The 10101-nt window shown below is 34.1% G+C and overlaps 1 long non-coding RNA gene across 3 annotated transcripts; it reads left to right on the forward strand.

The window, feature by feature from the left end:
* The first annotated feature begins 495 nt into the window (after positions 1–495).
* LOC133780470 (uncharacterized) lies at positions 496–6704 on the forward strand. 3 transcript variants are annotated; one of them, XR_009869345.1, is made up of 5 exons: positions 496–927; positions 2672–2806; positions 3847–3910; positions 4969–5241; positions 6430–6704. It is a non-coding gene; the product is annotated as an uncharacterized LOC133780470 (long non-coding RNA). The 3 variants fall into 3 exon arrangements; XR_009869344.1 differs by lacking the exons at positions 4969–5241; positions 6430–6704 and adding an exon at positions 1196–1287 and having other exon boundaries at positions 3847–4548; XR_009869343.1 differs by lacking the exons at positions 4969–5241; positions 6430–6704 and having other exon boundaries at positions 3847–4548.
* The last annotated feature ends 3397 nt before the right edge of the window (positions 6705–10101 follow it).

Raw genomic sequence — 10101 nt, forward strand, 5'->3', positions numbered from 1 at the left:
GACATAATGAAAACTTAATTAAAACTTATTACAACCAATTGTGGAAAAATACATAGAAAACCATAATTAAAGAGACTTCATCCTCGAATCGAACACTCGGTCCTTCGATTCCATTCCGCCTCAATACACATCCCCAAGCTACCAAGAACCTTTCTCGCCACCAAAGCTATTTTCCTACACATATAAACATAAAGGAGTGAGCCTAATGCCCAGCAAGGAAAATCTAACACATAAATCATATACATAAAATTCATAACAACATATACTAAAACACATCATAACATATACTAAAACATATCATAACATATGTCACATATACTATAATGGGCATATGACTTGTTTAGTTTATGGGACCCCAAGTAATAATGGCTATTTAATGACCAAGAACTCTTAGAACTCAGCCAAGAACTACAGAATTTAATGACCAAAAATGTGATTCAAGACTTACCTCAGCTCCTAATTGAATTCCTTAGATAATATTGAGCTAATCCTCAAGGTTCCAACTCAAACTTTTGAGTTTCCAGCTAAGTTCTCCTTTGGTTCACTAGCTTCCACTACACCAAAAACTAGTTTTCACAACACATCCATATAACTCTATTGAAAAAGTATTATAATATCTAAAAAGCTAAACCTAAAAAGTGACAAAACAAAAAAAAAAGGCGGACTTTACAAAATTTGGGCCTACACTCAAAAAATTAAGCAACACACTTGAACTTATCAAATTCTTCATTTCCCCTCATCTCTCTCTTCTTTCGTCTCTCTCTCATCTTTTCCCCATTCTATCTCTCTCCATTTTGTCTAATCTCATTATTCAAGAGCTTGGAAAGAACAAAAAGAGAAAATTTGTTATTTTGATGTATCATCAATCTCTATCTCTTGAGCTTTCAACAATGGAGCTCTAGCCTTCAATATTCTGGGAGTATAAAGGTATGGGTTTTTATAATTAGTTTTTTCCTCTTTCTTTTTTTTTGCAACTTATGAGATTGAACCTTAGAAGTTGGTTTGAGTTCAACTATGTATGAGAGTTGCTTTTGTTTTTGTTGTTGTTTTTTTTTTTAATTTTCAAAAGCCCCAATTTGATAGCCTTGGACTGGCAGGGTTTTGTTTTCTTTAACTTTTTTTTTTCTTTTGAGAGTTTTCTTTTCATTTGTATAATGAGTTGATGTATTTCTTATTCTTGTGAAATGGGTTTTAGTGGTTTCTATTATCACAAGCTTCTTCATCATCCAACAAGTCATCTATTGTCCATCATCTGGTAGATATTTTCTTCGAACAACCAAAACTAAGGTATTGCGGTCCATTAATTTTTGGTTGAGTTTCTCATTTCTTTCTATTTTGAGTTTACTAATTAATTTTAAAGAATTATCTGTAGTTGACTTTATTATATTTTTTATTTTTAAATTAAACATATTTTTAATATACCGATTTATGTTATGTTCTTTTATAAACATATGTTTGCATAATCTATAGAGTTGTTTCTGATTCTTTTAAAGTGATGAGGTGTGAATATAATATGTTTGATTAAATTCCTCATTAATCTGTATTTTCTTTAAACTGTGTTTGATATAATTCCTTAGTGACCTCAATAACAACTTCAACTGAGTCCGACACATGTGAATTTTTTTTTTTACTTTGGTATAATACTAATACGTCATTTCTACACACAAGTAGGTTGATATATTTATAATACCATAAAATCTGTTGTGAGAGTTTTTTTATTAATGTTAAATCGGCCTATATAGATTTATATATGTGTGTCTGAGTTTTATAATTGAACATTTTTTACTAGTTTCTAAACATTTGCTAATTGTATATATAGCTGTCTGTTATTGTTTTATTGATGCTATTATCGATAGAGTACTAGTCTTTTTGGGCACTATATTTTGATGGATGCTAAATATTGTGTGCTAGAGTTAGCCTTTAGTGAATGAAGAGTAGATAATGGTGATGATGCTATAATATATATTTTTCAAGCATATAAGGTACAGTTGGTATTGATTAGGCATGACATTACTTTTTTTCTTTTCACATGAAAAGGAACCACACTTAATCCTAGATTAATTATTTTTTCTTTGGTTTGTAATAATCTTAATATCACTACATGATGTTCACATATTTCTATGCAAAAATGGTCCATTTGACCAAGACTACTAGTATCACGTTCTTTGCCAAGTTCTTATTCAAGCAAACAATCATATGTTCTCATACTAGAATTTCAATCACCATTTATTTTTCTATTTATATTTACTACGATGAGATGCAATAATTATGTGAAGATGGAGTATTAATTTATTACTACATTAAAAAATAAACAATAAATCACTAGTTGAATTTTTGCTTTTGTAAGTCAAACTTTTAGTGTAGTCTCAGCTTATTAATACTCTGTTTACTAGATTACTTTTGGAGTTCAGGTAATGCATTATTTACTTATTTTTTTTAATAATATTGACATGTAGAAAAATCACTACACTCTTATTTTTGTAGTTATAAACATCTTTGATTATTTTTAAAAATTTATATGAGATGATTGTGTAATTGACTAATAACTACAACAATTGATTTTTTTAAGAACTACCACTAGTTTTTACCTGGTTACTTTGCTCATGATTATTAGTGGTAAAAAGATGGATGAATGACTATCATGCTTATGCTTATTTGTTGTTGCTTTTAGGGTTGCAACTTTGAAGAATGCCTATTGTACAAAGAAGAGAGAGAGTGCGATGGCTATTGGTAAACTTGGATATAACAAGGTCATCTAGTAAGAAGGAAAAGATGATGGAGAAGAAATAACATTTGACTGCAATTGGTAATTAAGAAACATTATTATGTTAATTTGATAATATAATTTTGTTTTCTATCTCATTTCTTTGATTTGAATCGTTTTTTTACAACAGTCTTCTTTTATTGTTTTTTAAGAGAAAATTAAATAAAGAGTAGGGATCTTTGCAAAATGTTGCTTAAACTATATTCAACTATTATGAGTGTAGTAGAAATGTAAATGTTCTGATGAATCATTAAATGCTTTATTAGTCCACTTTAACTATATAGTATAACAATCCACTTTCATGTTTTATCGGTCTCCACTCAAGTCAAGAATTAGTAATCCACTTTGATGCTTGCATAACATATTATGCACTCATGACTCGTTGCTTGAAAGTAAAGAAGTTGATAAACTTCTTAAGTTGCGTGAGAAAATATTTTTATTGTTTCTGCTTTTTACAATGTGTTGCTGCTATTATCATTAGTATATTTTATTTATAATTTTTGTTTTGTAAAAACTATGTAGGGCTGAGATTAACAGCTTAGAGGAAGTGTATTGGACAAGTTTTGTTTATGTTTTTGTATCAAAAAAATAAGATGTAATTGTATAGAATACAAGTTGAAATGTTGCCCCTTTTCTCTGGTTTTCCTCTATTTTTCTTCTATTTTTCTGCTGAAAATGATGTGTTTGATAGCATAAAAATTAATTTTCTAAAGGATTGTTGTTGCAGCTTATTGTGAAACATTATATTATATTTATATAAATTCATAGTTGATACTTTATTTTCATGTCTATTAGCTATAAATATATCATATATATGGGTGACAAAAAGAAGAACCGTTTTGTTATTCAAGATTTCTTTTTTAATACATTAATGTAGTAAAATCATAAAAAATATGTCTTAAGTTGATTTTTTGTCCTTATGTTGATTTTTTTCAGCTATATAATTTGTAAATGCAGATGGTATGATGTTTAATAAATCTATCTCTATTATCTCATGTAATTTTTTTTCACAGTTATCTCATGTAATTTTCTCATCCCCTTATTGTAATTTTTACTTATCACGTATTTTTTTTGTGTTGCAGAAAATGAGAATGTAAGGATGGATGTTGTATTCTACACAGTTGGGAGTACATTTTGCTTGTTGTTGTAAGCCTACTTCAAGCTTTATACAACTATTGGCTTGAAGTTGATCACTTACAATCAAGATTGAGCACTGCATCACAATGTCATTATGTTAGTTTGTGCCATTTCAGTAATACCACTAGAGTCTTGTAGATGATTTAGACAGTTATTTACATCTTTTGCATACAATTACCAATGATGATTTACTATTTTGTAAGCCTAGATTAGGCAAAATATTATAATTCTATTCAAGTCACTACACCAAATACCTCTTTCTATAATACATAATTATAAGCTAATGGGAAAAGTATTATAATAGGTAACCTAAAAAGTTAGAAAGCAAGTTAAAATGGAGGGAAACAAAAAAAAATTGTAGATCTTTTATATATTTAAAAAAGAAAAACAAAACCCTATATTCCCTATCTCATCCCTCGATCTCTTCCGTTCTTTTTCTCTCTCTTTCTCCAGTCACTGCCTTCCTTCTCTCCATTCTATCTCCCTCTCTGTCTTGCAGTGGCTAAAGGAGGCTACAGGGCTTGCAGTGCGAGGTGGGACGGGGAGGCTAGCAATGCAAGGTGGGATGGCGTGTTGGTTTCATGTTCGGCGAAGCTGGGTTCAACGATGGGGTTTAGGCTTCATTCAATCAGGTTGTGCTCTCTGCCCCCGCCTCTTTTCCTCCTTGATCTCCGCCTCCTTGCTCTCCGCCTCCTTCTCTACCCCATCAAGAAATGATTTCTTGTATCATTTGTTACCTCTGCCTAGCCTGAGTTGTTGTATTTTTTTTATTGATATTTTGTATTGCATATGGTGTTGTTTCTTCTGGTTGCAATGTTGTGATTAAGGTAAACGAGAGACTAAAGTCCCTAGTGGCCAAAACACTTCAGTAAAAATAGTTGTTTACTAGAAAAGTTGTACATAAAAGCTTCGACTCTCATTGATAACGAATGGTAATAATGTTGTATGACTGATGTTGTTTTTCTTTCTTTCTTTCCTTTCTATTGAAAATTGTACAATATATATTCTTTCATTTCTATTGAAAATTGTGCATGAATATAGTGTTTTTCTATGTTTGCATATTGTAGGACCTTGATCAAGACTCCAAATGAAACTCGCGGATAGGGTTATGGACGGGGTTGGAGGGCTCGGGCTTGCGGAGGGTCGTGGATGGCTCGGTCTCACGGAGAGGTGATGGGTGGCTTGGTATTTCTTTTTCCCACTTTTCTCTTCCTGTCCGTGTGCGACTGCTTCTTCTAGCCACCATTGACGCCGAAGTCCACCAGCCACGTGTGACGCCGTCAACACCGAACCTTCAGCCACTTGCAATGGCCGAAGGTGCTTCTTAAATAATTCTTTATGTAAGTTTCTAAAATTTAAGTGATATGTTTACTGCTTTTTGTCAAAACTTGAAAAGTAGGAAAACCTCGCTGAACCCATTATTTTCATGTTGCTGGTATGTTCTATAAATTTTTGGCTGTCTTTGTTCGTGTGGTGTCTAAATAAACACAAGTGTGATGTCTAAGTGATAGGATGTAAACTCATGATGAATTTGTGCATTGTAAATAGATATGCCTCAAATTTTCAATTCAATAGATTGATGTACCAAAAAGCAAAATTTATAAAATGCTAAAGCCATATGAGAATCTAACGATAACTATCCATAGTTTGGGATCTTGATTGACACTATATTCTTCACTATTGAGCATTGGACATTAGTCACACACTGACTTTTTAGATTGCCAATTTCCTTAGGAGACACCATTTAATGAACAAGTTTTTCACTAGACTCTCAAATATTCATTTCATTATGATACACAGAACTTTAGCATTGTTAAACATAAAAACCTGATTTAGATCAGTCTCTCACAATAGTAGCTAAATTTTGCAAAATAAAATGATTGAAACTTTATTTTTAGCTACCAAAAAATTAGTAGGTAAATGTTTTTTCTTTGCTACCAAAATAAAATGGTAATGCCCAAAATAATACATAAAGTTTTCAATTATATATTTAGGCACAAATAGATTTAGCTACCAAAAGAAAATTGAGATGTGAGATGTACTTCAGAACTAAGAAGTCCGTTTTTATTTTTTATAATACAGTATCAGAATTTCATATTTTTGTCTAGGCAAGTTATCATATTATATGTACTTCATTGTTTTGATTTCTTTTTTATTGGAGTAGTTGGCTATATTTGGAAATGTGGTCAGATGCATATCAATGTCTGCTTTGCTTGGGAGAGGACATACTTTTACTTTTCCTTGCATGCAGTAGTTATTTATTTATTTTTGATATGTTTTATCTGGATTATATGAGGTGTGACAAGCGGTAAAATATTTTGATATTCCAAGAGGTACATTTTCATACTAATAAAAGAACCAAAGTCTTATAAATTAGTGTTTGGTTTCTTTGTTTGCTTTGGTGTAGTTGTGAATTCATTATTTTGTATGTGGTGTCCTCTCTTGGAAATAATTTCCATAGTATTTTTCTTGAAGTAATTTGTGATGCTAGAAAATAATAATAAAATATTTCTTTGTTTATTTTGCAGATGTGACAAGCGAAATAGAAAAGGATACTTAATTTTGAAGGCTTTGTGTTGGGCAGCTGTAGAATATTTTGTGCTGAAAGTAGTAACTTTTCAATATGTTGAATATTTAAGAATACTTAAATACTTAAAGAACATTTTGTTGTTGATGACAGTGTTGAATGTTTTAAACTAATTTGTGGATTGTTAATACAATTTTGAATGTTTTTACTTTTTGTTATTTGAAAATCAAGTTCATTTGATGATGCTAGTATATATCAGTAAGTTATCGTATTATATGTACTTAATTTGATGATGTTATAATATCTATTACAATAACACTTTTAATAAGTAAAGAATTTTGTTATGCAAACTTCATTATATACACAAAAAATGTGTTATACTAAAGTGTAGTACAACACAAAAAATGTGTTATACTAAAGTGTAGTATAACACAAATTTATAAGTATTGAAATGTGTTATATAATCAACTATAAATAATATAATTAACACTGTTGACGGTGAGAACTCGTCAACCAAGTTAAGTTAGAAAAATAGAAATGTAGCGATTATCAAAAGAAAAACTTCAAAGATCTAATTGGGAACTCAAAGAACAGTTGCAGAAAGAAAATGGTGAAATGAACTTCTATTTAATATGGTGTAGTGCTACAGTATTTTTTCCAACCCCTTCCCATGTGGAAGTGTGGTTCCTTTTATAGTGGGCTCTAATGGCCCTTGATACATTGTGGATAAGGGGACCAGATGGTACACAAGTACACTATCAGGAGAGTGGTTTCAAGGGTAGTGGTGTTGGAAGAGTGGGGGTTTGCTCTAGTACGTGTTAGGGGTCTGCAAAAGTACTCCTGTCTTGGTACCATATTATGCCTCCACTACTTGTTGGGTACGGATCTCATAAGCATGTTGAGGGAATCCTAACCAAGTACCATTCTTGTACTGCCACTACCTGTCTAGCAAGGACATCGTACCATCCGTATTCTAACTCTTCTTGCTCCATGGTCACCATGTGGACACCCCTAAAGACGAGGCTGGTGTGTGAGAGGAGGCCACCACGAGGACCACAGTGTGACTATTGCGTGTGGCGTCTTGGGGGCCACGAGACGCTTGTCTCCTGGTGGTATCGCGAGGTGAGCGGGACGCGCGGGGCGCGTGGGGCGCGTGGGGCATGCGAGGCGATGGGGCACGCAGGACGCTTGGGCTCTTTACTAGTGTCCAAGGTGGAGTGGTCATTTGGAGAAGGGCCATTTGGAGCAAGGTCATTTGGAGCAGGGTCATTTTGAGCACTAAGTTGAGGGTTCAAATGGACTTCAAACATGGTTGGTTTGGACCTTCCAGGGACCTTAGGCATGAGATGTGGGTTCTTTACTGGTGTTGAATTTTGAGCATCCACAAACACTTATCTATTTATTAAAATAACACAGAAAGTGTGTTATCGTTGACAGTATAATAACACATCTGTATAACAATGATAAAGTGTTATGTAAAGTACCCTGACCTACGATAACATAGTCGGTCTTAACACGTCAAAAAGTGTTATGGTATGTCTTGATAACACATTTTTGGTCTTATTAAAAGCATTTTTTCTTGTAGTGTTCCTTGAGAGAGAGAGAGAGAATTGAGCTGAGAAGAAGAAAAGGGTCGGTTTGGGTGTTTCTAGCTAATTCCTTCTTTGTTTTATCTTACATATGTTAAACCCAAAGCTCGGGGTACCAAAAACGTCCCCGATGGCAAAATGGTAAACTTCCCCAGTATTCCCACTTAGGCTTCCTAACCTCAAATATATCTCCAATTATTTATTTCCATAACCCGATAACCCGAATAACCATCTAATACCCAAAATACCCCTTGACTCGCCTCATGCCAAGTATTGGGTCACGTTGTGTCTTTCCCGCTATCTGGCTCCCTAGGATCACCTCAACTTGCATGCTATAGATATATATACATCCACATAATAATGTGGTCTTCACAATTATAACATATAATCACATTTATGCCCTTAACGGGCTAAAGTTACAAATATACCCCTTTAAGCTAAACAGGGCCTACATGCATACAAATACTCTTAGACATGCATTTCATAGATCCATATACACATATAAGCATGCATATCACATAATCATGCGTTTTCACCATTAATTCACATAACTTCCAATTATGCCCTCCCGACACACTAATCAAGGCCCTTAAGCCTTATTAGTAATTTTGGGTCGTTACATATAGTAGGTGATAGTGGTAATGCGAGGGAGAGATATGCCAGAACCGTACGTCATGATCAGGACATCAAAATGCATGTCAAGGAGCGAACTCCCAAAATACAGAAGAAGAATTATTAACTTTCTCTGAGCCGGACGCACAGCATGTTCGATTTCCCCACTCAGATCCTCTGTTCGTGGATGTTCAGATCGCCAACATGATGGTAAAATGAGTATTGGTAGATATAGGAAGCTCGGTCAATATTTTGTATAATTCTTGACTGGATAGAATGAAATTTTCAGCGCAAGATTTAGAGCAATGCAATTAAATCATCTACGGTTTTTCTGGCGAAGGGCAAGCATCAACAGGGTCGATCAGACTCCCAGTCACAGCAGGAACTGCACCTGCAAACAGGACATTACTCATTACTTTTATAATAGATAATTTTCCATCTGCATATAATACAGTGATCGAAAGACCCATACTCCTCGATCTACAAGCCATAACTTTGGTCTGGCATTTGTCCATTAAGTTTCCAACTGATGCAAGAGTTGGATGTGTGTTGGGAAACCAATGAGAAACCAGTAAATGATACAATTCCTCGATCACAAAAGCAAGGAAAGGAAGATTAGGAAGTGGAGCCAAAAATGGTTGCTGGTAGTAAATGAAACGCAAGCCCAATCAGGTGAACAAGTCACCAAGTAGGGCATTTCCCAAAGGGAGGATAGGGCCTTAGATCCTCGCTTTGAGGATTTTGAAGAAAACATAGGGCTTGTGGAGGACCTCGAGGAGGTCCAACTAGAAGAGAAAGATTCGACCAGGTTTGTGAAAGTCGGTAAAAACTTAGAGATAACTACAAAAACCAAATTGGTGCAATTTTTGAAGAGACACCAGGAGGTCTTTTCCTAGTCGCATAACAACATGGTTGGGATAGACCTATCGGTGATCAGCCATGTCTTGAATATAGACAAAAATCATCCCTTTGTACAACAAAAAAGAAGGTTGCTTGACAAAGATAGATCTATAGCCCTAAAAGAAGAAGTCGAGAATCTGAAGGAAAATGGATTCATAAGGGTAGCATTTTATCCATCTTGGGTCTCTAATCCCGTACTAGTTCCCAAGCCAAATGGTAAGTGGAAGACGTGCGTGGATTTCACAGACCTTAATAAAGCCTACATGAAGGATTGTTTCCCACTTCCAATAATTGACCAGCTGGTCGATGCTACATCAAGACATGAAGTTTGATCATTCATGGATGCGTACTACAGTTATAATCAAATTAGTATGCTACCACCTGATGAAGATCACACTACCTTTTGAAAAGATATAATACTTTAGTGCTACAATGTAATGCCCTTCGGTTTGAAAAATGCTAGTGCGACTTACCAGCGACTAGTCAACCATATGTTCAAAGAACTGATCGGCAATAACATGGAAGTCTTTGTCGAAGATTTGCTAGTCAAGTCAAGAAAGGCCGGTCAACAC

Source organism: Humulus lupulus, chromosome 5, assembly GCF_963169125.1.
Source record: "Humulus lupulus chromosome 5, drHumLupu1.1, whole genome shotgun sequence".
NCBI classification, from domain to species: domain Eukaryota; kingdom Viridiplantae; phylum Streptophyta; class Magnoliopsida; order Rosales; family Cannabaceae; genus Humulus; species Humulus lupulus.